The 24,100-nt window shown below is 40.8% G+C and overlaps 11 non-coding genes across 11 annotated transcripts; 5 read left to right on the top strand and 6 right to left on the bottom strand.

Moving 5' to 3' along the window:
- Nucleotides 1-48: 48 nt before the first annotated feature.
- On the bottom strand, nucleotides 49-130 carry trnas-gcu (transfer RNA serine (anticodon GCU)). The gene has a single exon. It is a non-coding gene; the product is annotated as a tRNA-Ser (tRNA).
- A 7,516-nt stretch (nucleotides 131-7,646) lies between these two features.
- Nucleotides 7,647-7,718, bottom strand: trnap-ugg (transfer RNA proline (anticodon UGG)). Its single transcript has one exon. It is a non-coding gene; the product is annotated as a tRNA-Pro (tRNA).
- A 601-nt stretch (nucleotides 7,719-8,319) lies between these two features.
- Nucleotides 8,320-8,394, top strand: trnas-uga (transfer RNA serine (anticodon UGA)). The gene has a single exon. It is a non-coding gene; the product is annotated as a tRNA-Ser (tRNA).
- Nucleotides 8,395-8,798: 404 nt separating this feature from the next.
- On the top strand, nucleotides 8,799-8,871 carry trnak-uuu (transfer RNA lysine (anticodon UUU)). Its single transcript has one exon. It is a non-coding gene; the product is annotated as a tRNA-Lys (tRNA).
- A 478-nt stretch (nucleotides 8,872-9,349) lies between these two features.
- trnak-uuu (transfer RNA lysine (anticodon UUU)) lies at nucleotides 9,350-9,422 on the top strand. Its single transcript has one exon. It is a non-coding gene; the product is annotated as a tRNA-Lys (tRNA).
- Nucleotides 9,423-13,016: 3,594 nt separating this feature from the next.
- trnat-ugu (transfer RNA threonine (anticodon UGU)) lies at nucleotides 13,017-13,090 on the bottom strand. Its single transcript has one exon. It is a non-coding gene; the product is annotated as a tRNA-Thr (tRNA).
- A 275-nt stretch (nucleotides 13,091-13,365) lies between these two features.
- On the top strand, nucleotides 13,366-13,438 carry trnar-ucg (transfer RNA arginine (anticodon UCG)). Its single transcript has one exon. It is a non-coding gene; the product is annotated as a tRNA-Arg (tRNA).
- Nucleotides 13,439-13,595: 157 nt separating this feature from the next.
- On the bottom strand, nucleotides 13,596-13,702 carry LOC133453218 (U6 spliceosomal RNA). The gene has a single exon (XR_009783340.1). It is a non-coding gene; the product is annotated as a U6 spliceosomal RNA (small nuclear RNA).
- A 4,642-nt stretch (nucleotides 13,703-18,344) lies between these two features.
- trnat-ugu (transfer RNA threonine (anticodon UGU)) lies at nucleotides 18,345-18,418 on the bottom strand. The gene has a single exon. It is a non-coding gene; the product is annotated as a tRNA-Thr (tRNA).
- A 185-nt stretch (nucleotides 18,419-18,603) lies between these two features.
- Nucleotides 18,604-18,676, top strand: trnaq-uug (transfer RNA glutamine (anticodon UUG)). Its single transcript has one exon. It is a non-coding gene; the product is annotated as a tRNA-Gln (tRNA).
- Nucleotides 18,677-18,835: 159 nt separating this feature from the next.
- LOC133453195 (U6 spliceosomal RNA) lies at nucleotides 18,836-18,942 on the bottom strand. Its single transcript, XR_009783318.1, has one exon. It is a non-coding gene; the product is annotated as a U6 spliceosomal RNA (small nuclear RNA).
- Between the last annotated feature and the right edge of the window lie 5,158 nt (nucleotides 18,943-24,100).

The raw sequence follows: 24,100 nt of genomic DNA, 5'->3' as shown, positions 1-24,100 counted from the left end.
CCTCATAGTAGCTTTAGGGAACAACTCAAAGCGTGGAGGAAACAAGCACGACAAGGATGGGATTCGAACCCATGCGTGCAGAACACAATGGATTAGCAGTCCATCGCCTTAACCACTCGGCCACCTCGTCTGTTGTGGTGCATAAGGGAGACAATAATTCATGTAAAATGTTTCCTTTAACAAGTTTCAGGCCTTGGTAGAAGAATACACAAGTCATGGAGACCTTGTATGGGTCCTTGGGCCCTAATCAAAGGTGGTGTTGTCGGTAAACAGAAAAAGATCTTCAGATCCCAAACTTAAATAATAGTGAACGAACCACATAAATATATATGTTACCTGTCTTCTTGCACATATATGTGTGAGACTATATGTCTAATTTAATGTCTGTCAAGTCAACAATTAGGACTCATTTCCCCAAAAAGTTTGAAGCCATGTACACATACATAAAGTCTGTTTGTCCAAAACATATTCTTCCCCAACAAAAAGCATTACACTTATGAAGACCTCATGTTTCTTGCATTGGCTGGGAATCAAACCCAGGTCAACTGCTTGGCAAGCAGCCATGTTGACTGCTATACCAACAACGCTGCAGGAAAGTACCTGAAACAGCTGAATGAGACGTCACAGTTTTCCAGCCACATGAGAAGGTGAGCAGTCATGTCAGGGAAAGTAACTCTTTGATGATGGTTTCTTCAATATCACAAGCTACTTACCTCCATTTGTCCCTTAGCTTATACATCAACTTCTTGTTGTATAAGCTGCATGTTTGCAGGTATATTCAGTTAGACATGTGTTGTCATCCATTGCATTACACCATTCTCTTAGAAAGAGACCATAGACCTGGGCCCTCATTTATCAACCGTGCGTACGCACAGATCTGTGCGTAAAGCGTGCGTACGAGCATTCCCACGCAAAGTATGGTATTTATCAACATGTATTTGTGCGCAGAAACACGTGTAAATATATGCACAGCTCCGACTATGCGTACGCACAAAACCTAGTGGTAGAACAGTGAAACTACAAATAGAACCCATTAAAAGAGTCTCAAACTTTACATGTGAAGTTTGAGATCGCTGAACTGTGACTGAACGGGGAACATGTGCACATGTTCCCCGTTTCCTCCAATTAATAAAAATTCTCCATAAGTAATTCAGACATTTTGAATAATTGGTGTGACAAGCTATAAAAGACAGCTTTGGCAGGACGACCTGAAAAGAAAATACAAGTACCATGGCTTATCTTGCACTGTTGGAGGATTTAGAGACCGTGCGCTCTGCGGAGCAAAAACACGCTCCGCAGAGAGCGCGTTTTCAAAGAGCGTGATCTGTTCAGTGAGAGCACGGAGCGGCTTCTCACAGGTACCGCTTCCCCAAAAACATTCTGATGGATCTATGCTGTGATTTAGCTCCATCCCAGTCACATCCAGCTCCTGTCCACCCTGGGATGTTTGTCCACCGGAACATTTCAGAGAGAGATTGGAGACATGCGGCATTTCGCAGCAGAATCATGCCGGCAGTGTTGTATGCAATAATTTCTCTGGCCCTAATTTACACCCAGTTTCCATACACACATCACCAACAAGCCCAAATTAAACGAGGATTTCACGCCATCGCCGGATTCCCAAACATAATTGGAGCTATATTGCACCCAAATCGCAATAAAAGCACCATCACACAATGAATTTAGTTACGTGAACATGAAAGGATTTCATTCAATCAATGCACAAATAATCTGCGATGCAACTATGTCTCTGTTGCTCGTCGTTGCCCGGTGGCCTGCAGGAATGCAACACTCATTTATTCTGCAGAACAGCTTTATTGGTGTTTGCACCTCCAAGCAGGAGCTTTTGACTCCAACCAAATCTTAATTTATATGGATAATCTTCCAAGAAATATATCAAACATGGTCAACATAATTATTTTACAAGCCAAATATCACATACATAAATGCAAATGGATAACAGCAAACCCTCCATTGTACAACTGAAAAATGAATGTAAACTGTACTTAGCGCAGTGTTTCTCAATCCTGCTCCTCGTGGGTCCCTGTCCTGCATGTTTTAGATGCTACCATGCTTCAGCACACCGTGATAAAAGTACCTGTGTCATCAACAGAGCTGTGCAGACTTTGGTGACAAGCTAATTAGGACCTTTAATTAGAATCAGGTGTGTTGGTGCAGGGAAACATCTAAAACATGACGCAGGACAGGGGCCCACGAGGAGCAGGATTGAGAAACACTGTGAAAAAAACGATATTGCCAAAAGCTTATCTGAAACGATGTCTTTGTTTCTTCATTTTTATTAATACACTTCCCATAGCTTGTCAGTAAATGTATCTTTTTTTTTTTTTTTTGCTCTCAACCCCCCCAAATGTTGAATATTTGTAGATAATTGATTATTTTGTTTCATATGCCTTTTGTTGTTAACTCTACAGAATTTTGTTCAATAAAGTTTGAAAACCTCCAAGCGGGAGCTGTTGTTGCTCCATATATGGTCAATTGGAGGCGTTTCTGAATGCAAATGACGGTAACCGTGCACGAGCACGGCAGTTTAGAACAGGTGGGATTTATCATCACTGATGTGCGTACGACCAGCGTCCGCACGTTTGATAAATCCGGATTTTTTTGTACTTACACACATTCTAAATTTCACTCCTACGACAGAATTTAGGACCTTTTCTACGCACTGTTGATAAATGAGGGCCCTGGGCCCTCATTTATCAACAGTGCGTACGCACAGATCTGTGCGTAAAGCGTGCGTACGAGCATTCTCAGGCAAAGTATGGTATTTATCAACATGTATTTGTGCGCAGAAACACGTGTAAATATACGCACAGCTCCGACCATGCGTACGCACAAAACATAGTGGTAGAACAGTGAAACTACAAATAGAACCCATTAAAAGAGTCTCAAACTTTACATGTGAAGTTTGAGACCGAAGTTTGAGATGTGCACATGTTCCCCGTTTCCTCCAATTAATAAAAATTATCCATAAGACATCAGACATTTTGAATAATTGGTGTGACAAGCTATAAAAGACAGCTTTGGCAGGACGACCTGAAAAGAAAATACAAGTACCATGGCTTATCTTGCAGTGTTGGAGGATTTAGAGACCGTGCGCTCCGCAAAAACGCGCTCCGCAGAGAGCGCGTTTTCAAAGAGCGCGCTGATCTGTTCAGTGAGAGCACGGAGCGGCTGCTCAGCAGGTAGCGCTTCCCCAAAAACATTCTGATGGATTTATGCCGTGATTTACAACCTATAATGGAGCGAGAGACAAAACGCAAGCCATCCCAGTCACATCCAGCTCCTGTCCACCCTGGGATTTTTTGCCACCGGAACATTTTGACATATGCGGCATTTCGCAGCCGATACTAAGCAAAATCATGCCGGCAGTGTTGGATGCAATAATTTCTCTGGCCATAATTTACACCCAGTTTCCATACACACATCACCAAATCGAAATTAAACGAGGATTTCATGCGATCGCCGGATTCCCAAACATAATTGGAGCTAGATTGCACCCACATTGCCATAAAAGCACCATCACATAATGAATTCAGTTACGTGAACATGAAAGGATTTCATTCAATCAATGCACAAATAATCTGCGATGCAACTATGTCTCTGTTGCCCGTCGTTGCCCGGTGGCCTGAACGCACGACTCATTTATTCTGCAGAACAGCTCGGTTGGTGTTTGCACCTCCAAGCAGGAGCTTTTGACTCCAACCAAATCTTAATTTATGGATAATCTTCCAAGAAATATATCAAACATGGTCAACATAATTATTTTACTAGGTAAATATCACATACATAAATGCAAATGGAATAACAGAAAACCCCTCCATTGTACATCTGAAAAATGAATGTAAACTGTATTTAGCGGCCAGTGTTTCTCAATCCTGTTCCTCATGGGCCCCTGTCCTGCATGTTTTAGATAATACCCTGCTTCAGCGCACCTTGATAAAAGTACCTGTGTCATCAACAGAGCTGTGCAGACATTGGTGACAAGCTAATTAGGACCATTAATTAGAATCAGGTGTGTTGGTGCAGGGAAACATCTAAAACATGACGCAGGACAGGGGCCCACGAGGACCAGGATTGAGAAACACTGTGAAAAAAACGATATTGCCAAAAGCTTATCTGAAACGATGTCTTTGTTTCTTCATTTTTATTAATACACTTCCCATAGCTTGTCAGTAAATGTATCTTTTTTTTTTTTTTTTGCTCTCAACCCCCCCAAATGTTGAATATTTGTAGATAATTGATTATTTTGTTTCATATGCCTTTTGTTGTTAACTCTACAGAATTTTGTTCAATAAAGTTTGAAAACCTCCAAGCGGGAGCTGTTGTTGCTCCATATATGGTCAATTGGAGGCGTTTCTGAATGCAAATGACGGTGACCGTGCACGAGCACGGCAGTTTAGAACAGGTGGGATTTATCATCACTGATGTGCGTACGACCAGCGTCCGCACGTTTGATAAATCCGGATTTTTTTGTACTTACACACATTCTAAATTTCACTCCTACGACAGAATTTAGGACCTTTTCTACGCACTGTTGATAAATGAGGGCCCTGGGCCCTCATTTATCAACAGTGCGTACGCACAGATCTGTGCGTAAAGCGTGCGTACGAGCATTCTCAGGCAAAGTATGGTATTTATCAACATGTATTTGTGCGCAGAAACACGTGTAAATATACGCACAGCTCCGACCATGCGTACGCACAAAACATAGTGGTAGAACAGTGAAACTACAAATAGAACCCATTAAAAGAGTCTCAAACTTTACATGTGAAGTTTGAGATCGCTGAACTGTGACTGAACGGGGAACATGTGCACATGTTCCCCGTTTCCTCCAATTAATAAAAATTATCCATAAGACATCAGACATTTTGAATAATTGGTGTGACAAGCTATAAAAGACAGCTTTGGCAGGACGACCTGAAAAGAAAATACAAGTACCATGGCTTATCTTGCAGTGTTGGAGGATTTAGAGACCGTGCGCTCCGCAAAAACACGCTCCGCAGAGAGCGCGTTTTCAAAGAGCGCGCTGATCTGTTGATCAGTGAGAGCACGGAGCGGCTTCTCAGCAGGTAGCGCTTCCCCAAAAACATTCTGATGGATTTATGCCGTGATTTACAACCTATAATGGAGCGAGAGACAAAACGCAAGCCATCCCAGTCACATCCAGCTCCTGTCCACCCTGGGATTTTTTGCCACCGGAACATTTTGACATATGCGGCATTTCGCAGCCGATACTAAGCAAAATCATGCCGGCAGTGTTGGATGCAATAATTTCTCTGGCCATAATTTACACCCAGTTTCCATACACACATCACCAAATCGAAATTAAACGAGGATTTCATGCGATCGCCGGATTCCCAAACATAATTGGAGCTAGATTGCACCCACATTGCCATAAAAGCACCATCACATAATGAATTCAGTTACGTGAACATGAAAGGATTTCATTCAATCAATGCACAAATAATCTGCGATGCAACTATGTCTCTGTTGCCCGTCGTTGCCCGGTGGCCTGAACGCACGACTCATTTATTCTGCAGAACAGCTCGGTTGGTGTTTGCACCTCCAAGCAGGAGCTTTTGACTCCAACCAAATCTTAATTTATGGATAATCTTCCAAGAAATATATCAAACATGGTCAACATAATTATTTTACTAGGTAAATATCACATACATAAATGCAAATGGAATAACAGCAAACCCTCCATTGTAAATCTGAAAAATGAATGTAAACTGTATTTAGCGGCCAGTGTTTCTCAACCCTGGTCCTCATGGCCCCCTGTAGTCCTGCATGTTTTAGATAATACCCTGCTTCAGCGCACCTTGATAAAAGTACCTGTGTCATCAACAGAGTTGTGCAGACATTGGTGACAAGCTAATTAGGACCATTAATTAGAATCAGGTGTGTTGGTGCAGGGAAACATCTAAAACATGCAGGACAGGGAACACGAGGACCAGGATTGAGAAGCGTCTCTAAAACTAATCCGTGAAAAAAACGATATTGCCAAAAGCTTATATGAAACAATGTCTTTGTTTCTTTATTTTTATTAATACACTTCCCATAGCTTGTCAGTAAATGTATCTTTTTTTTTTTGCTCTCAACCCCCCCAAATGTTGAATATTTGTAGATAATTGATTATTTTGTTTCATATGCCTTTTGTTGTTAACTCTACAGAATTTTGTTCAATAAAGTTTGTAAACCTCCAAGCGGGAGCTGTTGTTGCTCCATATATGGCCAATTGGAGGCGTTTCTGAATGCAAATGACGGTAACCATGCACGAGCACGGCAGTTTAGAACAGGTGGGATTTATCATCACTGATGTGCGTACGACCAGCGTCCGCACGTTTGATAAATCCGGATTTTTTTGTACTTACACACATTCTAAATTTCATTCCTACGATAGAATTTAGGACCTTTTCTACGCACGATTGATAAATGAGGGCCCTGGAGAGGTTTGATAATGACAACTGTCATTGACATTTGAATGAACAGATCTCTCTTTGTACCAACTCCTGACTGGATCAAAGCTTTCTCAAGAACCCTGGCAGTGACGGTCAGCCAACGACTGTTCACTGATGACCAATAATCACCTCAATATTCATGAGGGCTGGTAAAATGTGATGAGAGTTCAGTCTGCTTTCTACTGCTTAGATAATGTTATGGACCAACAGGAAGCACTTACTACACTGAGAAACATTGTCAGTGTTTGTTTTGGGCCAATGCTAATGCCCAAGTCTGACTTGTGTTTCAACCAAAAAAACTAACGGTTTTTGGTTTTTAAAGCTAATTCCTTACATATTTTCTTGAAGAACAGGTGGACATTCAACTGCTGAAATGATGTCCAGTTTGATGAAGACATGGGCACAGTTGAATTGGTCATACTTACAAAGAGGTTAGGCAGCCAACGCAACAATCAGACAGAAGCACAAACATATATACAATAGAAGAAGAAAGTGATCATATTTCTACACTGAATGTAAATTGAACCTGGGCCATGGTAGTGAAAGCAGCAAATCCTGCCCACTAGACCTCCAGGGAAACACGTTATGCTCTCTTAAAGGGGTTGTATTACTACATTTAGTTGACTAATGTTTCTGATTCAATCAAACAAACATATTTATTTCAGATTTAAAGAAAGGATAACTGATGTACTTCCACTTTATGGACACTTTTGTTTAATGTTTGAGTTTTGTCAGAGAAAGTACTTGATGGCACATGTACAAAGGAAATCCTGGATTGCTCCAATTCATCCAAGATGAGCTGGTTTTCAACTTCAGAGTCCACTGATGAACTTATACGTTTGAAGAGAAGAGACCTTTACACCACGTAAAGAAATACACATTTGGTCAAGAAGAATTGGAGGAGTACCCCACCATGTTGGACAAGTGAAGAAAAGCAAAGCATTAAAGTCATAGAACAGACTATCCAGACATTACCTCTCTCTCAATCAGTCCACATCTCTTTTATAAGAATTGAATGCGTGATTTAACTTTGGTTAAGAAACCTTCAAAGTGCCTTTCTTTTTTTTAAGCTACATGGCATTTTTCCATTTCACCACCATGAACTATGAATGAATGAGACTTTGCTACTTGGAGGAGAAAAACTACAAATTGCATAAATCTCTGGGGCTCGTCCGGGAATTGAACCCGGGACCTCTCGCACCCAAAGTGAGAATCATACTACTAGACCAACGAGCCACAAAACACATACCCGGCAAACAAACAATCACGGTCACATCATACCTGCTGGATGTTTTTTATAACATTAAGGGGGAATAGAAATAGAAACTGAATGATGATCAATAACCTGTTGCACAGTTTCTGTAGTTTAGTGGCTATCGTGTTTGTCTCACATGAAAAAGGTTCCTTGTCTGGCTGAACTTCTGGATCAGGACCTCTCAGTGAACAGAGAATATCATCCACTGGAAGATTTACAGCACTGTCTTGTATTAGAAGAACTTCATCAATGACAGCTTTTTTAGCAGGAAAAGCACAACTGCCTATGGTGTGTGGAAGAGTGATTTATATCTTATTGACCATTGTTCATATGTATCAGTCATGCATATCCAAAACAGGCTTTCTCCCCGTTGGGGAATCGAACCCCGGTCTTCTGCGTGACAGGCAGAGATACTGTCCACTATACTAACAAGGACATCTGATAATCTGTAATCAATAGTTCACAATGAAATTGGTCCCGGCAGGTTAGCTGTGAGATAAGTACGGGAACAAACCTCAGACTAATGATTCTGATTCAAACAAACACACATTTATTTCAGCCAAATGTTCAAGCATGTGACAAGTTGTTGTGGCCGAGTGGTTAAGGCGATGGACTTGAAATCCATTCCCCGCGCAGGTTCAAATCCTGCCAACAACGGTTAATGTTTGAACATGCAAGAAGACTTGCAGTTGCAATTAACAACTTGCAGTTGTTAATTGTAGATAATGTATTTCAAAACTAATCAGTGGGTTTTTTTGTGTTATCCCCAGCATGCATTAATAGGTAACATCAGCCTACATTAAGTTAGTTTTACATTTCTTTCCAAGCAGTCGGCCCAGGTTCGGTTCCTGGCTATCGTGACTGTGAACGTCTTTATATCTTACCAAACTTAATAGACGGCCTTCTAATGGCCCGCCTGCTGAATAACAGAAGAGTGGTTCTTCATGGTCACACCTCCTTATAAACTTCCTTACACTGCCTTACAAGGTAAAGTCTACCTCTGAGATGCCTTATATCTGTAAAAACATGAAGAAAAGAGGAAATAAATCACTACAAATATCACCTGAGTAGCTCAGCTGGAAGAGCATCAGACTTTTAATCTGAGGGTCCAGGGTTCAAGTCCCTGTTCAGGTGATTATCTGATGACCACAGTTCCTGACTGTAAAGAAACAACTTGATCATTTTCAAGACTCATCTCAACCTAACCATCATGCTAACCATCAGATAGTTAGATCTGGTCTCCTAACTCACATTCACTTTTTAGAGGACACTCTGTGGTTAGAGGACTTTTGGGGCACGGTGGACATGGTGATCTTTCAGATCCCCTGCAACAATATTAAGGTTCAAAATGAGATGGACACTGACTTTCCAATGACATTGATACACAGTTATTAAGTTTAAATACTGGAAAACTGAAGACTGACTTTTTCCAGACAGAAAGACTTCAATGGAAGAAAAACCTGCAACGTTTAAAGCAGAATTTAGCAGCATTTCCTGTCATGTTTAAGAGGAACAACCACTGAAAGTTCCTCCAGGACTTTTCAAAACCTCTCAAATGCCTTATATTTGAAAAAACATGAAGAAAACGAATAAACAAAACACTCCAAATATGACCTGAGTAGCTCAGCTGGAAGAGCGTCAGACTTTTAATCTGAGGGTCCAGGGTTCAAGTCCCTGTTCAGGTGGATTAACTGCTGACAGCTATTTCTGACTGTTAAGTAATGACATCATCATTTTCAATATTCATCTTAAACTATTAAAAAAACAAATGGAGGAAAGACAGAAACAAATTTCTCATGCAAGACCTCGGTATCTCAGATGTCGAGCATCAGACTCTTAATCCGAGGGACCTGCATGTTTCACAACAATAATGTAACAATGTTAATGGCAGCAAAGTGGGACTTGTTCACTCTGAGCCAGGACAAAAACTAGTGAAAGTCCAGATGAAAGATAAGGAGGAGGAAGCCGGAGAACAAGCTGCAGCAGAACAATGTGAGGGACCCGTCCACCTCCCACCTGTCTGTCTCTAGCATTCTCCTGGTACTTCACCGCATGTTTAGCTGAAACCCAGCTGCTATCTCCACTTCAACAAAACACAAACACCTTTTATGTGATTCTGATCAGAGTATTGTTGTCCAATGACTGTTTGAGTTCATTTTCATAAAGACTGCTAACTTTCCCCCAGCGTTAAGAGAACTCTTAACACCCTCATGTTTGCTGCGATGGCTTGGAATCAAACCCAGGTCAACTGCTTGGTAAGCAGCCATGCTGAGTGACCACTACACCACCAACGCTGCAGGAAAGAACCTGAAACTGCTGAATGAGACGTCACAGTTTTCCAGCATTACGACCAGATGAGCAGTCTCCATGTCAGGGAAAGTAACTATTTGATGATGGTTTCTCCAATATCACAAGATACTTACCTCCATTTGTCCCTCAGTTTATACAACAACTTCTAGATTACTGTCTTCATGTTTGCAGGTATATTCAGTTAGACATGTGGAAACAGCATCCTCTTAAAAAGAGACCATAGACTTGGAGAGGTTTGATAATGACAACTGTCATTGACATTTGAATGAACAGAGCTCTCTCTTTGTACCCACTCCTGACTGGATCAAAGTTACTCAAGAACCCTGGCAGTGACGGTCAGCCAACGACTGTGTGGCCCGCGCCAGAGCTAAAGCCGAAGCTGCCAAGGTGAGAGCATCATATGCTAACCAAGAAGTTAAACTGAAAATGGAAAAGGCTGCCAGAGAAGCAGAAAGGATAACAAGAGATGCTCAAAATCAGTTGGAAGCAACTAGGATAGACACAGAGTTGGAAGTGCTAATGCTACATTGAGAAGCAGATGCAGCCATGGTGGAGGCACAGGTGTGGGAAGATGCTGCAGAAATACATGCCATAATGGAAAATGGAAAATCCGAATCAGAAAAGGTTAGAATAAAACGCACCAGCGAATCGAATACGTTCAAACTCAGATTGACCTTCAAAATCAGTCTTCCTCCCCACAGTTACCAGATCCACCTGTCAAACCTCCAGTACCTGCACAATCACATGACAGCTTCAAGACATGGCGACCAACTGTGAACATTACAGAATCAAACCTACCTGAGTCAACCAGAGTTGAGGCAAAATCTGAAGTCAAAAAGGAAGATTCTCCCATAAACTTACACGCTCAGTACCACACTCCCCAAAGTAAACCTCCAGCTATCACACCATCTCTCCCTGAATCCTTGGCACAGTACTTGGCACGACGAGATCTAGTTACATCAGGACTGTCCCAATTCAATGATAAGCCAGAGAATTTTCGTGCATGGAAGTCCTCATTCACCAATGCAGCAGCTGAAGTGCATCTCACAGCAATCCAAGAATTGGACCTCATGACCAAATGGCTAGGAAAAGAGTCTGGCGAACAGGTGAGACGCATTCGCTCAGTGCATGTAAAAAATCCCAACCTGGCTTTACAAAAAGCCTGGGAGAGACTACATGATTGCTACGCTGCCCCTGAAATAATTGAACAGTCACTGTTTCAGCGGTTGGACAGTTTTCCTAAGATTTCAGCCAAGGATCACACCAAGTTGCGTGAACTTGAAGATCTGCTTATGGAGATACAAGGAGCCAAGGAGGATGGATACCTTACAGGTTTGTCATATCTCGACACCTCCCGTGGAATTGGACCAATTGTGGACAAGCTCCCATATGGGCTTCAGGAGAAGTGGGTGTCGTCTGGGTCATGGTACAAAGAAGACAACCATGGCCGCTTCCCTCCCTTTGACTATTTTTGTGCTTTTGTGTGCAATGAGGCAAAGAAACGAAATGACCCTAGCTTCTTTCATCAAAGCAACAACACGGCCCTCGCAAAACCAGATAAATTCACTGTGAAGAACTTTAATACCAACAAACCCATCACAGTACACAAAACAGATGTCTCTATGACCAACAACGACCCTAACAAGAACTGCCCACTACACAACAAACCACATCCGCTTACAAAATGCAGGACATTCAGAAACAAACTCCTCGAGGACAGAAAGGCCTTCCTGAAAGAGAAAGGAATATGTTTCAAGTGTTGTGGTTCGACCTCCCACCTTGCCAAAGACTGCAAATTTTCTGTGAAGTGCTCTGAATGTGACAGCACCTATCATGATGCAGCCATGCATCCTGGCCCATCACCTCAGACCGTCAACGCTCCTCCACATCCACAAGAGAATGGCGGGGAGGGAGAAGATTATTCTAACGTGACTGATGTTACGACAAGCTGCAATGAAGTTTGTGGCCTAGGTCAGTGGGCTCATTCATGCTCTAAGATCTGCCTTGTAAAGATTTATCCCAAGGGTTTCAAGAACAAAGCCATTTGTTCTACGTAATTCTTGATGATCAAAGCAATCGTTCCTTAGCTAGACCAGAGTTCTTCGAGGTGTTCAGTGTGGAGAGCGAACCATTCTCGTATCATCTCAGAACTTGCTCTGGCATTATAGAAACATATGGCAAGAAGGCAGAGGGATACCAAGTCGAGTCACTGGATAGCAAAGTCCTCATGTCCCTTCCACCACTCCTTGAGTGTCCTGAGATCCCGAACAACCGGATGGAGATTCCAACACCCAGCGCAGTTTTGCACCAGCCTCATCTCCTTCATATTGCCAAACACATTCCAGAGCTGGACCCAGAGGCTGAAATACTTCTGCTACTCGGAAGAGACGTGCTCAGAGCACACAAGGTCAGGCGGCAGATAAACAGAACACATGATGCTCCCTTTGCCCAACGTCTGGATCTGGGCTGAGTGGTGATAGGAGAGGTGTGCTTGGGTAACGTACATAAGCCGACCGTTAACACGTTCAAGACCCATGTGCTGGATGGCGGTCGCCATTCCATTTTTCCACCTTGTACAAGCTTTATGCACGTCAAGGAAACACAACCAAGCTTTAACGGGCCTGGCAGATCACCAGAGAGGCATCCTCTTAAAAAGAGACCATAGACTTGGAGAAGATTGATAATTTACATTTGAATGAACAGAGCTCTCTTTTTCTACGCACTCCTGACTGGGTTAAAGCTTTCTCAAAAACCCTGGCAGTGACGGTCAGCCAACGACAGTTCACTGATGAGCACTTACTACACTGAGAAACATTGTAATTGTTGACAAACAGTTTCCTCCCTAACAGAGGAGAGGACTTTATCCAACCGTGTGGAAAACCCAGAAATTGGATACTTTTTTTTCCACAAAGTACGTGGTTTCAAACATTAAAGGAGTTACATCCTTACCTTTGTCTTCATGAGTTTAAAGGCTCTGCTGGGATTTGAACCCAGGATCTCCTGTTTACAAGACAGATGCTTTGACCAACTAAGCCACAGGGCCCTCAACACACGTCTTCAACTTGTTATAAAAACCCTGTTGACACAACAAGTTCATTCTACCTCTGGAGCAGGTTTATTTCACCTCACTGTGATATATTTAGTACACAAACCTGTTCCACTACTGTCCTGGCTTTATGTGAAGTAACAGAGCTATGAACGATGGTAACTTTTATACTTACCATATATGGTTACCTGCCTCCTAAGCGGTGATTGATTTATCTGAATGTTGGACAGTTCACCCAGGGCGCAAAAGTAGCCTCAGAAGAGCAACTCGTGGACCACATGGCCTAATGGACAAGGCGGCTGACTTCGGATCAGAAGATTGAGGGTTCAAGTCCCTCTGTGGTTATAGAGCCTTCAGATAGTTAGACCAGGTCTCCTAACTCACATTCATTCTTTACAGGTCACTTTGGTTTAGCTACCCTCACGGAGGGTACGGAGTTCAATAATACACACAATATTTGATCATTTAAAAAAGGGTGGCATAAAACATTCAGGATGAAAGGAAAAATTGGGAACGCTCCACAATTGTGCGTGTCATCCTTGCGCCAGGGCCCATGCTAATCTTCTCTGTATCGTTCCAATTTTAGTACGTGTGCTACCGAAGTAACACAACAGGGAGTTCTCTGTGAGCCCGATTTAGATCCCCCTGGTGTTCCACCCTGGATTCTAATGGTTGCCTTACCGGAGGACAGAAATGGCCTTTAATGGGAGTGTGCTGCCTCTAAGGCATTCTTTTGTTTCTTATTTATTTGTCTCTTAAATAATTATTTAGTATTCATTACAGTTTGAAATGATGTATTAATCTGCTATAAGTTTAACTTGTTTAAAAGAATGATTTATTTTCGATTTGGTCACTGATGACATCACGTCCTGTTAAGCACTTCCTGTTCTTGAGAAAATGGTGGCAGACATGTGGTGCATGCTCTGAATATAGGCCCAATCCCAAACTCCACCCTAAACCCTCAAGCCCTGAGCCCTCACAGACTTTCAGTGACGTCAGCGTCACGTGATCAAGTGTGCGAGGGTGTGAGGGCTCCAAATGGTATAAATAGGAATGGGACACACTTAGCAGAAACCGGAAACAAGTCAGATAAAAACGTCTGTTTTTTTGTTGTTTTTTTTTCAATAAACTTTATTTAAAATTTCAATTTACAAAATTCCTAGTCAGATCAAAATGTTACCTACCGGTATTATAAGTTTAGGAATGATCATCCGGATGTTTGAAAACAAAGTGGTAGCCTATATAAAGGAGCATAAAATTCAACAAAGAACACAATTTAAACATGCGCACAGTACAATATGTATTTCCTTGTTAACATTGTCTTTCTTTCAATCTACCCATACCAGCACATCCAGTATGCCAGGATCAATCGCCGAGTAATTTCTTTTTTGTAAGCGTGTGTAAACTGAGTTAAATATTCCAGCTGTGTTATGACCATCTAATATTACTTTCCATTTTTCAGCATGATGTCATTTCATTTTTGTAAGAGAGCGTATAAATTGATTGTAACCTGAGCTAAATATTTCAGTTATATTATTACTATTTACTGCAACGTTTTTGTTCAACTTGCTGAAATTGTTTAAATTTTGTGGTCATAAATAAATGAATAACTAAATAACTGCCTGACTTGTTTGTGTTGGATCTAAAACTATCTTGCTAGTATTTACATGTATGCATTTCTGTTAACAAAGGGAATCTTAATTCAAACACTGTACTCAGATGAAAGAAAAGCAAGTCTTGTTTATTCAACACCAGCAGGTCAACTGAGGATTTGTCTAATACAGTGCTTCTCAATCCTGGTCCTCGTGGGCCCCTGTCCTGCATGTTTTAGATGTTTCCCTGCACCAACACACCTGATTCTAATTAAAGGTCCTCATTAGCTTGTCACCAAGGTCTGCACAGCTCTGTTGATGACACAAGTACTTTTATCACGGTGTGCTGAAGCAGGGTAGCATCTAAAACATGCAGGACTGGGGCCCACCAGGACCAGGATTGAAAAACATTGGACTAATATAAAATGAAAACAAATGAAATTGAACCTCAAATTATGAATGAAAAAATGATGAAGAAAACTACATTTTGACCTCCATCTTCCCACAAATGTCAATTAACTTAGATAACTGGTCATCCCTCTTCCTTTCCCTCTCCTCCTCCTTTTCATCCAGCTCCCTCAGCCTCTCTTTTGGTCTTTAGTCTTGAAGAAAGTCCAAAACTTCATTTGTCCTTTTTTTTGGTTTTCTTCCCTCCGATTGAATGAATCGGAACTTTATTTCGAACATGCTAAAAAAAAAGAAAAGAGAAATATATATATATATATATATATATATATATATATATATATATATATATATATATATATATATATATATATATATATATATATTTAAACCAAAGAACAATAGTTAAATAATATGTTTGTTGGTCGCTCCTTGTTTGTAAAGGAAATAATAGGGCCGTTGAAAAATCATCACGGGACAACAGTTTCTGAATTTAAATCACCAGTATTTATTTATGTATTTATATTTACAGGTGAACTTTCTTCTCGCAGTCGCACATGGTTCCTTTTCCTCCGCCCCCTGTTTTGTTTACATTCTCCCTGGTAACCTCCTTTCATGTCACAACGCAATGAACTGTGGGTAATTCCCTTTCCCAGAGTGTGCTGGGATGCTGACTTGCGGGAAGGGGGCAGTAAGGGCTCAAAATGGCTGCCGAGAGCCCTCGCGCACTTGACCACTTAAGGAATGGGACAGCCCTAAGCCCTTACGCAAGGTGTGGGAGCGCGCACGTAAGTCTACGAGTCTGCGAGGGTGGAGATTGGGATTGGGCCATTATCTGCTTCCGTCTGCTAGAAAACATCATAGAGGAAATGCTGTAAATTCCTATATTTAATGTTTAAATGTTTAGATGTTAAAAAACATAAATAGTAATGCTTTGTTAAAAAACTACATTTGATGAACAAAGGAAAAAAGGAAGTTTTATTTACATTTACTTACATGTTAAAAAACATTTTAATTTCTACTTAAAGTGCATAGAGTGATGTGAATTCATGTTTAAATTCATGTACAATGCAATATTTAGTTAAAAACAGAATATTTTGTATTGTTTTATTCACAGTTTTCACCACGATGTTAATGAAGAAGTGTGACAGTAAACGCTCAACCTTACTACGACTCTGTCTTCATTAGCGATGGTTTAACTTGGTGTTTAGTCAGAGTTTCAACACACTGAACGAGAACACTACAGTGAAAAGGCACCATTTGATGTTTAAGTGGAGTCAAGATGGAAGCAAGCAACAAGTCGTCTGTATTCAGTTCTAGGAGCAGCAAGTCATCGGCATCAAGTGTGGCCCGCGCCAGAGCTAAAGCCGAAGCTGCCAAGGTGAGAGCATCATATGCTAACCAAGAAGCTAAACTGAAAATGGAAAAGGCTGCCAGAGAAGCAGAAAGGATAACAAGAGATGCTCAAAATCAGTTGGAAGCAACTAGGATAGACACAGAGTTGGAAGTGCTAATGCTACATCGAGAAGCAGATGCAGCCATGGTGGAGGCACAGGTGTGGGAAGATGCTGCAGAAGTACATGCCATAATGGAAAATGGCAAATCCGAATCACAAAAGGTTCGAATAAAACGCACCAGCGAATATGTTCAAACTCAGATTGACCTTCAAAATCAGTCTTCCTCCCCACAGTTACCGGATCCACCTGTCAAACCTCCAGTACCTGCACAATCACATGACAGCTTCAAGACATGGCGACCAACTGTGAACATTACAGAATCAAACCTACCTGAGCCAACCAGAGTTGAGGCAAAATCTGAAGTCAAAAAGGAAGATTCTCCCATAAACTTACACGCTCAGTACCACACTCCCCAAAGTAAACCTCCAGCTATCACACCATCTCTCCCAGAATCCTTGGCACAGTACTTGGCACGACGAGATCTTGTTACATCAGGACTGTACCAATTCAATGATAAGCCAGAGAATTTTCATGCATGGCAGTCTTCATTCACCAATGCAGCAACTGAAGTGCATCTCACAGCAATCCAAGAATTGGACCTCATGACCAAATGGCTAGACTGCAAATTTTCTGTGAAGTGCTCTGAATGTGACAGCACCTATCATGATGCAGCCATGTATCCTGGCCCATCACCTCAGAGCGTCAACGCTCCTCCACATCCACAAGAGAATGGCGGGGAGGGTGAAGATTATTCTAACGTGACTGATGTTACGACAAGCTGCACTGAAGTGTGTGGCCTAGGTCAGTGGGGTCATTCATGCTCTAAGATCTGCCTTGTAAAGATTTATCCCAAGGGTTTCAAGAACAAAGCCATCAAAGCCTACGTAATTCTTGATGACCAGAGCAATCGTTCCTTAGCTAGACCAGAGTTCTTCGAGGTGTTCAGTGTGGAGAGCAAACCATTCTCGGTATCATCTCAGAACTTGCTCTGGCATTATAGAAACATATGGCAAGAAGGCAGAGGGATACCAAATCGAGTCACTGGATAGCAAAGTCCTCATGTCCCTTCCACCACTCCTTGAGTGTCCTGAGATCCCGAACAACCGGATGGAGATTCCAACACCCAGCGCAGTTTTGCACCAGCCTCATCTCCTTCATATTGCCAAACACATTCCAGAGCTGGACCCAGAGGCTGAAATACTTCTGCTACTCGGAACGTGCTCAGAGCACACAAGGTCAGGCGGCAGATAAACGGAACACATGATGCTCCCTTTGCCCAACGTCTGGATCTGGGCTGAGTGGTGATAGGAGAGGTGTGCTTGGGTAACGTACATAAGCCGACCGTTAACACGTTCAAGACCCATGTGCTGGATGGCGGTCGCCATTCCATTTTTCAACCTTGTACAAGCTTTATGCACGTCAAGGAAACACAACCAAGCTTTAACGGGCCTGGCAGATCACCAGAGAGGCATCCTCTTAAAAAGAGACCATAGACTTGGAGAAGATTGATAATTGACATTTGAATGAACAGAGCTCTCTTTTTCTACGCACTCCTGACTGGTTTAAAGCTTTCTCAAAAACCCTGGCAGTGACGGTCAGCCAACAACAGTTCCCTGATGAGCACTTACTACACTGAGAAACATTGTAATTGTTGACAAACAGTTTCCTCCCTAACAGAGGAGAGGACTTTATCCAACCGTGTGGAAAACCCAGAAATTGGATACTTTTTTTTCCACAAAGTACGTGGTTTCAAACATTAAAGGAGTTACATCCTTACCTTTGTCTTCATGAGTTTAAAGGCTCTGCTGGGATTTGAACCCAGGATCTCCTGTTTACAAGACAGATGCTTTGACCAACTAAGCCACAGGGCCCTCAACACACGTCTTCAACTTGTTATAAAAACCCTGTTGACACAACAAGTTCATTCTACCTCTGGAGCAGCTTTATTTCACCTCACTGTGATATATTTAGTACACAAACCTGTTCCACTACTGTCCTGGCTTTATGTGAAGTAAGTCACCCTAACCTCTCGGTCACCTCAGAGGAGCAACTCGTGGACCACATGGCCTAATGGACAAGTCGTCTGACTTTGGATCAGAAGATTGAGGGTTCAAGTCCCTCTGTGGTTATAGAGCCTTCAGATAGTTAGACCTGGTCTCCTAACTCACATTCATTCTTTAGAGGACACTTTGGTTTAGCTACCCTCACGGAGGGTACGGACTTCAATAATACACACAATATTTGATCATTTAAAAAAGGGTGGCATCTAAAACATTCAGGATGAAAGGAAAAATTGGGAACGCTCCACGATTGTGCGTGTCATCCTTGCGCCAGGGGCCATGCTAATCTTCTCTGTATCGTTCCAATTTTAGTACATGTGCTACCGAAGTAACACAACAGGGAATTCTCTGTGAGCCCTATTTAGATCCCCCTGGTGTTCCACCCTGGATTCCTTACCGGAGGACAGAAATGGCCTTTAATGGCCTTTAAAAACAACTCAAAAACAAGTATTGCAACTTCATTGCACAGATAAATACATTTAGCAACTTATCCATTTCCCAAAGTGACAGCATCTGGTTCTGATCCGTCACATTTGGCCTCAGTTTGACCCTCTAAGACTTCCTCTCTTACATCAGGCAGTCGTGATTGGGTGGCTGCAGAGACAAAGACGGGCTGATATGGCGTCCATGAATAAAACCATGAATAAAACCTGCTCAGGGACTGAGAACTACAGTACAACATAAAGGCTAATCTGGATTCCTCCGGGCCTGGAGATACTTGTGTCCTGCTTGGATCACAAACCCGGCTGGATCTGGATTGAACATGAAGACGCTCTGGGGTTCTTTAGTTCTACTTAGAACCTCTGTAGTTAAATTAAATGCATGTGAGTGATAGTGTGCCGAAGACATGTTTTCTGCTTTGATTATCTTTTGTCTTAAACTGAAATAAAAAAGAAGATGTTTTTTTTTCTCGATGTAATGTCACTTTCCTGCCACCTGATGTCGCTGTGTGACGGCTCTCCTGCAGCATGAAAGGCAGAGCCCAGAGGAAAAGAAAATTCAAAAAGAGATCTCAAAAATGTTTCATTTACTTCTCCTAGAGTAGACAACTATGAGATCTGTGTGACACCAAACTGAGACTAAGGGTTATTTCTCCTGTGTCTCGTCTTTTTCTCCTGAGCAATAAGATGCACTAAATCTCAATTTAGTCTCCTTTTAAGTTTCAGAAGAGATCTCAACAAGCTCTAATATAATTCTCAGAGTTTCTCAACTTTTGTGTCTCTCTGTGATCTCATGCAGAGAAATCAGAGAGCTCTCTCCATAAACTCAATCTATTCTCCTCCAAGCTTCAGTTTATCCATCTCATACTAAACTCAGACAGAACAAATGAAGAGATCTCCACAAGCACTCATTGATTTCTCAGACTTAGATCAATGTTTTGGTTGTTTTTAATCATGTTGACTTTATTGTAATCCACCAGATTTTTTTTAAATTATGTATTACTGTACTCAGAATGAATTGATTGAAAATGTATGATTGTAAGCTGCAAAGACCTTCTGCTTTTATATCAATTATATTTTCTATGAATAATTTTAAGTATTCCAATGCACGTAATTCAGTTTTTTCCATGAACCATATAAAATGTAAAATAAAAACAACTAATGTATTGGTAATTAAATTGAGAGCAATAAAGTTACTATTTGAACAAAGTCCAATATCAGAATATAGCACTTTTTATCACTTAAAAATACTACTACCCCTACCATTGCCTCCAATAGCGAATACATTTGTGAAAATGGTAAGGAAAAAAACGATCATAAAGCCCAAATTAAGTTGCGAAGTTTGAACCCAGTAGATGATGCAGCCTTAACATTTGATTGGGAGAGAGCGCCGTCAGTCACACATGCTGCATCCTGATTGGTCCTGTCATGACGTCATTGACATCGACGTTCAGACGTTGGAGAGCGGGCAGGAGAGATGGAGGAAGAAGGAACTCGACGTAAAAGAAGGTAAGCGACATCTTTCTCAAGCGTAATTTGGGTAAAACTTTGTAAAAGTTTAGATTGCGAGTGTTTATGTTGGTCAGACACTTTTTTTGAAGAAAATGGTCGGCATATGTGGCAAATAGTGAAGCTAGCTAGTGAGGCTATTAGCCCGGGTCACTACAAACAACAAAAATCTTATTCAAAGCTAAAAACAAGCTACTACCAGAAAATATTCTGAAATTATTCACTGTAAGGGAAGGGGGTTATAATTTAAGGGGTAGTTTTAATTTCAAAACTCAGAGAGTGCGCACCACTAGAAGATGTTTTAGTATATCAGTGTGTGGTGTCAAATTGTGGAATAGGTTGAGGGAGGAGCACAAGGAATGTTCAAACATAAATCATTTCAAAAACACGTATAGAAAAATATTTTTCACAAGGTACAGGGATGAGGGTTATTGACTGTCACCATGTGTTCATTGTTTATGTGTATATATATATATATATATATATATATATATATATATATATATATATATATATATATATGTATATATGTATATTTATATATTTTTTCTTTTGTTAATTATTATTTATTTATATGTTGTCAGCACAATTAAGAAATATAACGAAAAAAGAGTGTATGTGTGTGTATGTATGTATGTGTACTTGTATGTTTGTGTGTATATGTATATTATGTACGTACAGTATGTGTGTGTGTGTGTGTGTGTGTGTGTGTGTGTGTGTGTGTGTGTGTGTGTGTGTGTGTGTGTGTGTGTGTATGTATTTATATATAATTAAGGAAAGAGTAATGTAAAAATAAGAAGGACATAAATAAATATTGTTAATATTTTATGGAGAAGGGGCGGGATTAAATAAGTTATACTTCTTCCCACCCCTTTTCGGACATGCAAGTGAAATTACTGTGCTGTTTTTTTGTTTTATGCTGTTTTTTTGTTTTATTTTGGTTTTTTTTGTAAAATTGTCTTGATCGGCTATTTTGTATTATTATTTCTGTTTTACTTGTTCATATTTACGTTATATATAATTTGCATGTTCGGAATAAATCACTAACTAACTAACTAACTAACTAACTAACTAACTAACTAACTAACTAACTTCTTATGATTAGCTAACGATAACTGGTAACTTTAATATCAGTAATATCTTTATGTAAAGAATATGCACTTTGGGATTTTTATTTTAATTTTTTTTTCACCAACAGTGAAGCGAGTAAAATAATACTGAACTCCATTGAAAAAACCTTCAAATTAACACAACGATGGTCGATGGTTGCGATGAAGTTAACTCAACATTGTTACTGAAATGAGTCCACATTTACCTACAAAATATGTGCCGAATTACATTGAAGTGGCTAATGAATGTTATTTTTTCAGTATTATCCATGTTGTTTATCCTAAGACTGCTCTAAACAAGGCTTGTTGTAAATGGTGTATGTTTAAGGGAGTTCTGCAGGCAACTGGACAGAGTTCAGTATCTCCAGCACACACCTCCAGCGTTTCAGAGCAGATCATACTGCTTATTGTTTCATGACGTAAACATAATTTTATATACTTATTCATGTGTTAATTCTTCAGATTTCTGTGGGTGGTTAATCATATTTTATTATATATATATATATATATATATATATATATATATATATATATATATATATATATATATATATATAAATATATATATAAATATATATATATATATATATGTATATATATATACACGTACTTTGATCTACTTCCAAATCATGTTTCTGTAGTTTGGCCTCTATGATTAGATTTGTGTTAATTAAACAACCTCAGACCGTGTCATAAAAGGCTCTGTGGCACAATGGTTAGCACGTCTGACTACAGATCAGAAGGTTTTGTGTTCAACTCACATCAGGGTCATAATCAACTTTCAGTTTTTTTATTTATCCATCCTCACGATTTCGCCAACCAGACTAACTTTAGCTGCAACAGAAAACCTTGATATGTACCTGGAATTGTTCAAATCTGCACCATCACCTGCCTTGATGAAAGGAGGAACAAAATTCCATTTTATTTATATATATGGCGGTTATCAGGTTGCTATGCTCCTCAAGCTAGCCTATAGCTTGCTAGTGCAAAGTGTCCCACTATCTATGTCTCTACGTACCTCAAAGCGCCTGTCTCGTAAACAGGAGATCCTGGGTTCAACTCCCAGCAGAGCCTTTAAACTCACAACAGTAAGGATGTAACTCATGGGGATTCTTACACATGTTTGGATCAAGTCTTCACCTTCTCCTCTATCCAGTGTTGAGATGGAGCACACATACATGGGTGGAGAAGTCCTGCCTCAGGTGGAGGAGTTCAAGTATCTTGGGGTCTTGTTCACGATGAGAGAAAGATTAGAGATGTGTCATTCATTCATCGTTCATGGTGGTGAAATGGAAAAATGGCATGTAGCTTAAAAAAAAGAAAGGCTCTTTGAAGGTTTCTTAACCAAAGTTAAATCACACATTCAATTCTTAAAATTATTCTAAGAGGTGTGGACTGTTTGAGAGGCATTAATGTCTGGATAGTCTGTTCCTTGACTTTACAGTTTTTCTCTATTGCTTAAACACATTTCACGATACTGCCCTCACTTTTCACAAAACTCTAAACACAAAACACTTTTCTAAAGCTACGTACACTAAACCTCACATTTTCTTTTCAAAACCAACCCATCACACCAAAACAGTTGCTCGTATGCTCAAAAACCAACCCATCACACCAAAACAGATGCTCATATGCTCAAAAACCAACCCATCACACCAAAACAGTTGCTCATATGCTCAAAAGCAAACTCTGACACCAAAATACCACTCAAGGCTTGCAAAAATGTAAACACTACTGAGCATCATTAACCACATTACCAAAAAAATTGAAAACACAATTTTCACAGTGTGAGACTGTTCTTTTTACAGTTTCACAACTGCCATGATGCATTTGAGCAACCCTTATTTATTCTCAAATATGTTTTGGGCATTTACTATAGATTTGTGCATTTCATGGGAATAGTTACATAATGCAGAAAATGCAGTAATATCAGAACTCAATGCAAAAATGAGTACTGTAAACTCCATAGAGGATCCATCACCCTTCTTCTCCTCTCCTTTTCCCTGCCTCTCTTCTCCATCACCATTTTTATTTATTATAAATATCTCATAGCTATCATGTAGTGATGTCATGTCCTGTAGTTTCTTGTGCCGCCCCCCCCGCCCCCCATCCCCGGTCATCCCATTGCTGCTTCCTCCTGCCTACGTGGATGTCTGCTGTTGCTGCTTCCGCCTGCCTGCACCCCCCCCCCCCACCTCTGGTCATCCCGCTGCTGCTTCCACATGACTGCTGTGTGCTGCTGACGTCCCCGACTCCCCCAGTCTGGCCTTCGGCAGGAGGGTCCCCCCTTATGAGCCTGGTCCTGCTCAAGGTTTCTTCCCTCCTAAAGGGGAGTTTTTCCTTGCCACTGTTTGGCTTAAGGCTTTTCTCCCACTATGGGAGTTTTTACCTGCCATTGTTTACATAATAATTGCTCAGGGTTTATGTTTATGTTT

This window comes from Cololabis saira, chromosome 10 (assembly GCF_033807715.1).
Source record: "Cololabis saira isolate AMF1-May2022 chromosome 10, fColSai1.1, whole genome shotgun sequence".
NCBI lineage: Eukaryota > Metazoa > Chordata > Actinopteri > Beloniformes > Belonidae > Cololabis > Cololabis saira.
Note: the sequence above shows the minus strand (reverse complement) of the source record. Positions and strands in the feature narration are given on the sequence as shown.